The sequence below is a fragment of the Peromyscus leucopus genome, chromosome 22 (assembly GCF_004664715.2).
Source record: "Peromyscus leucopus breed LL Stock chromosome 22, UCI_PerLeu_2.1, whole genome shotgun sequence".
NCBI classification, from domain to species: domain Eukaryota; kingdom Metazoa; phylum Chordata; class Mammalia; order Rodentia; family Cricetidae; genus Peromyscus; species Peromyscus leucopus.
Window position 1 is genome coordinate 4081878 of NC_051081.1, and position 5164 is coordinate 4087041.

General features: G+C 40.4%; 1 long non-coding RNA gene across 1 annotated transcript; it reads right to left on the bottom strand.

Moving 5' to 3' along the window:
* Window positions 1-216: 216 nt before the first annotated feature.
* Window positions 217-4494, bottom strand: LOC119086491. The gene is made up of 3 exons (XR_005089789.1): window positions 4256-4494; window positions 1206-1318; window positions 217-466 (listed from the first exon to the last, which is right to left on the bottom strand). It is a non-coding gene; the product is annotated as an uncharacterized LOC119086491 (long non-coding RNA).
* Window positions 4495-5164: the final 670 nt, after the last annotated feature.

The following is a 5164-nucleotide window of genomic DNA, read 5'->3' on the forward strand; positions in this document are numbered from 1 at the left end:
TAATTCTACAGACATTTAACTTTAAAATTAATTTATTTTTATTGTTTGTGTGTATGTGAAGTGTGGCAGGGGGCAAATCTTTTATTTAAATTTAAAATTAAGCCCCATTCTGAAACAAAATAGGCTGTGCTGTGTTCCTTTAAACTATGTAGAAAAATGTAAAAAACATATTTGGAGAAAAATGTTTTACTCTGACCAGATTCGTTGAGACTACTTGAGCTTTGGAATGTGATAGGTGGATCTGAGCGTCATTGCTGGAAGTACATTGGGGATGACATTGAACGGGCTTTACCTCAGTTTTTGCTTCAATATCTGCGTTGTAGTCCATCAGTTTTCTGGCAATTGTTGTGTTGTTTCTGGAAACGGCATGGTTCAGGGCTGTATTCCCACTTAAATCCCTCAGGTGGGAATTAGCACCCTGAATCAGTAATATAGTTATGCATTCTATATTGCCCCTCTGTGTGGCCTGTTGGTATTGTATAAAGAAAGAGATCTTCAATTCAAGAAAGTCCAGATAAATATTTCTAAAATTGCATTGAATAGTTTCACTTAGATCAGAGAAATTGCTTAGGTTATGAATATTTTCCCTCTCTTTTTGAGACAGGGTCTTCTTAAGTACCCCAGGCTTGCCTAAATTCATAATCTCCCCACCAAAGCTTTCCAAGTGATAGAATTTCAGGGGTGTGCCACTACACCTAGATATTAAAGTATCTCAATCAGCACTAGTTGGTTGCTGTTATAGTGAGGGAGGTTGCTTGTTCATTTGTTTTGCTAACTTGACACAGGCTGAAGACTCCTGGAAAGAGGGATCCTCACTTGAGGAATTGCCTCTATCAGACTGGACTGTGGGAAAGTCTGTGGAGCATTTTCTTGATTGAGGTTGATGTGGGAAGGCACCGCTTCCTAGAGGTGGTTGCACAGCTTGGCAGGTAGTCCAGAGTAGTATAAGAAAGCTGCAAGCCTTGGAAAAAGCCATGGAAAAGCAGCATTGCCCCCATGATCTCTGCTGCAGTTCCTGCCTCTGGTTCCTGATTTGAGCTCCTGCCCTGGTTTCCCTTCCTGATGTACTGTGATGTGGAATTGTGCACCAAATAAACATTTTCTTTTCCGAGTTGATTTTGGTCAGTGTTTTATCATAGCAACAAAAAATCAAACAAGGACAAGATCTAATCCAATTCATACCAAAACTGCTGTCCAATAGCTACCTTAATCAAAGGTGTGCAGCTTTCATCATCCTGGACATCAATAGAGGCCTTTGGGATACTAACAATTCTACCACGTCTGGATGATTATGTGCACAGGCATAATGGAGTGATGTCTAAAAATTGAAAGGACATTTTAGGAAATTACAATTTACAATATAGAGGCACATTCAACTGTAAATACTAGATAGCAAACTTCATTTCCTTCTGATGTAAGAGAAGTAACTGGAATTTTATTATTTACTTATTTCTCTACTCAAGTGTTCATTTGCTGTGCTAGGGATATAGTGCATGGCCCTCCCATTTAAGGTAAGTGCTCTATCACAAGTTTCATCCTTCCTCAGAGCAGCCTGTCTGAATAACAGAACACCCAACAGACTGAATTCAGCTTGGATTTAAATCGTACTCTAATTGCTGTTATAAACTAGTTATATATTATATATAGTAGTATTCAGTAGGTAGGACTGTAGGCCAGTGCCACTGTGCCTACCTTATTCTTTATATCACATTTTAGCATCACTGACATCTCTGCCACTTATAATTCATGATATTTTATGACTATAATTGGCAATATTATATGTTATATATTAGGCTTTCTATGTGCTCCATAACTCAATTTCCCCATGCACAGGATGGGGATTCAACACTGTAGCTATCTTACATCATGCTACTGTGATGCTTCAATTCACATCTTCAAGAGCATGGACAGGTGCTTCCAGCACCTGACAGTCAATGTTTGGTGGATACAATAATGATTAGTCTTCCTACTGATAACAAACACAATATTCCAATAAAGAGAAATAACAGAATTCTACCTACTCTGAAGACACAATTTTTTTATTCAAATATGTTTACAATATTTTAAAACTATATTCCCCAAGATGGCCTTGAACTTGGTAATCCTCCCAGTAGGCAGGATTGCAGGTCAGTGCCACTGTGCCTACCTTACTCTTTATTTCACATTTTAGCATTGCTAAAATCTCTGCCATGATATTTTATGACTACAATTGGCAATATTTTTAACTTTGCTGCTATACAAAATAAAAGGTTATCATGCAGTCCACTGTGCATTATATAAAATGAAATATGATACAATCCACAGACCCATGGCAATTCTACATTTCACTTGTATCTATGTAAATTTTAGCTATTAACACTATGAAAGGCAAACAAGTTGAAAACAGCAGTAACAACAAAAAAAATCTAAATCCTCAGTCATTGATACTTTGATTTTTTTTATTTCTCAATGCCCAAAAGTAATATTTTTATATTTGCTGCCAACAGGGACACAGCCTAGTCCTCAGACAGTAGACAGAGTGCCCATGATAATCCAGACACCAAATGGTAGGAAAGTAGGCCATAGTCCTTTGCCTTAAACCCTCCAATGTGTCCATCACACCAAAATTGGGCAAATATCTCTATAAGGAGATAATCCACTGCATCATAGCTCCCTTGCTTTGATTTTCAAAAAGCTTTAAGCCAAAAGAAAATCAGGATTCAAATGAACATGGGTCTTTGTATTCAATATTTAAATTTATAGAATGTAAGGAGGGTGAATGGGCAGATAAAAATAAACATTTTAAGAATGAGAGGGTCTTGAGAGATAGTAGAATATGTATGCTGTATAGGAGATATCTAAGTTCCATGTGGGGAATAAATGGATTGACAGAATGGATAAATACAGTTGGAAAATTTAGTGTTTTTAAAGAATGTGTTTGTTAAGCAAAGAATATTTTGAAAATATAATTTATTCTTCTATTATTTGTATAATGCTCTCATTTAGAAGACTAAGTAATCACTCAGAACTACAGAGATTATCAAGAAGCATATGGGCTATGGAAAATCTACTGTTGAGTGTCTCTGGTTCCCCTTTAGAACATAGTGTGAAATAAGAAACAGAAAAGGGGGTGCAAGCCTGAGGGCCTGAGTTCAGAACCCCCAGCACCTTGAAAATCTAGTGCTGGGGATGTGGATAAGTAGGATCCCCAAAGCTTGCTTGCCTGCAAGTCTAGCTGAATGAGCATACTGCAAGACAATAAATCACACCTAGTGGGGATTTGGGTGAGAGAACCTGCCTCAAAAAATGAGGTGTAGGGACCACAAGGTGGTTCATCAGGTGGTGGGACCTGCCAGCAGACCTGATGGCCTGAGTTCAACCCCCAGAACCCACAATATGGCAGAATACAACTCTCAAATATAGCTTTCTTCTGACCTTCACATACTTAACTGCAGGTGTGTGGGATATATGTGCACACATACCACTCTGTTAATGAGATGAAAAGCAACTGAGGAAGATAATGTCAACCTGTAGCCTTCACATATGTACCAACACACATACAACATGTACTCAAGGGAGTGGGGGTCAGAGTCATAGTTCCAACTGAAAATTTCCTTATATGATCCCTCAGCAAACAGGGATCCCACTAATGTAAGATTTCTTAGTGATTCTTTGGGGGGGGGGCTTAAAGTTGACATTTTATGTAAAAATTTATCTCATGTTACAATTTTCTGTGTTGTATATAACATAGTATTAAAAAATATCTATTAAGGGCTGGAGAGACGGCTTGGTGTTTACAAACTCTGGTTTTGCTTGTAGAGGACCTGGGTTTGATTTCTAGCACTGACAACTTTCTGTAACTCCCGTTCCAGGGGATCCAACACGTTCTTTTGCACGTGGTGCACTGGAAATACATGCAGGCAAAACACTCATATACATAAATCTAAAAAAAATTTTAAGTATACACATAAAAATAAAATGTATGTAGTTCCATTAGCTAAATCACTTTAAAGCACCCAATAAAGTGCTCTAAAAGAGACAATGTAAAAGAATTTATAAGGCCTAGGAGCTGCCCTTCCAAGTTGGGCAGGTCCCAGATGCCTGGAAGCCTAAAGCAGGCACAAACCCCACTGGGCTCAGTGAAAGAAGAGCCTAAGCATGACCTCTCCCCTCCCTCAGGTTACAGTCCTGGAAGGTGTGTTTCTCCTTAGTTGCCTTGACTGTCACCAACAGTTCCTGTCCCTCCTGGCCCTCTCCCCTCCCCAGGTCCCATTACCTGCGCCTTGTGTACTGGCCATTCACGTGGTATCCTTGGCAGTTGATCAGCCGTTCTATTGAAGCCAAGTCCCCCGCGCTGGCCGTCCTTTGTATCTTCCCCACTGGGTCATACCTGATCAAGTAGAGGGGAAATTTGCGTCGTCGTCACAGGCAGGTGTAGCAGCGAGCCCGCTTTGGGGCTTGAATACTAAGGGCATCTGGGTTGATGTCTTCCTGCATGTTCAGCCCTTAGGCTGTGCAGGCCCTCCCTGCCTCCCCCGCCCCCTTACCCACCCGCACCCTCCCAAACCCTACAGAAAAAATAGAACACTGGTAGACTAAAAATTTAAAACATTGCTAAATTCTCGCCACTGACACACAGGACCGTCCTGCTAGCGCAGATCCTTGGTTCAGTGTGTCCTTCACAACACAGCTACTCTGGCACACAATGATGCTCAGCAACTGTGAACCTCGTGCGCGTGCTCTGCGCATGCCCATGTCAGACTCCAGTGATGAAAGCTTAACCATGCTCAGAGCATGCGCAAAGCACTGTCAATTGGAATTTTGTAGTAGAGCTACCTGAAAGCAAAACACTGGGGGAGTTGGTTGGTGGGTCAGGTCCTTACAGTCTTGCAGCCATGAGAAAATACCTCCCTAAGACTGGCCTGATGGAGATAGAAAAAAAAAATCCATCCGGATTGGGCCAACCCAGACCCAAAAAGACAAATACTGTTTTTTTTTTTTTCATTTAAAAGTTCTGATATGGGAACTACAATCTGAATAACCACAGAGGTTTGGTACTTGGTAAGGGACCAGAAGGGAGGAGAGTATCTCTCAAGGAAGGGGAAAGTCTATAGTGTTATGAAGATATAAATGAACACTAGATTAGGAGGGTTTAATTAGACGAAGATGGGAGAGAAGGATAAAG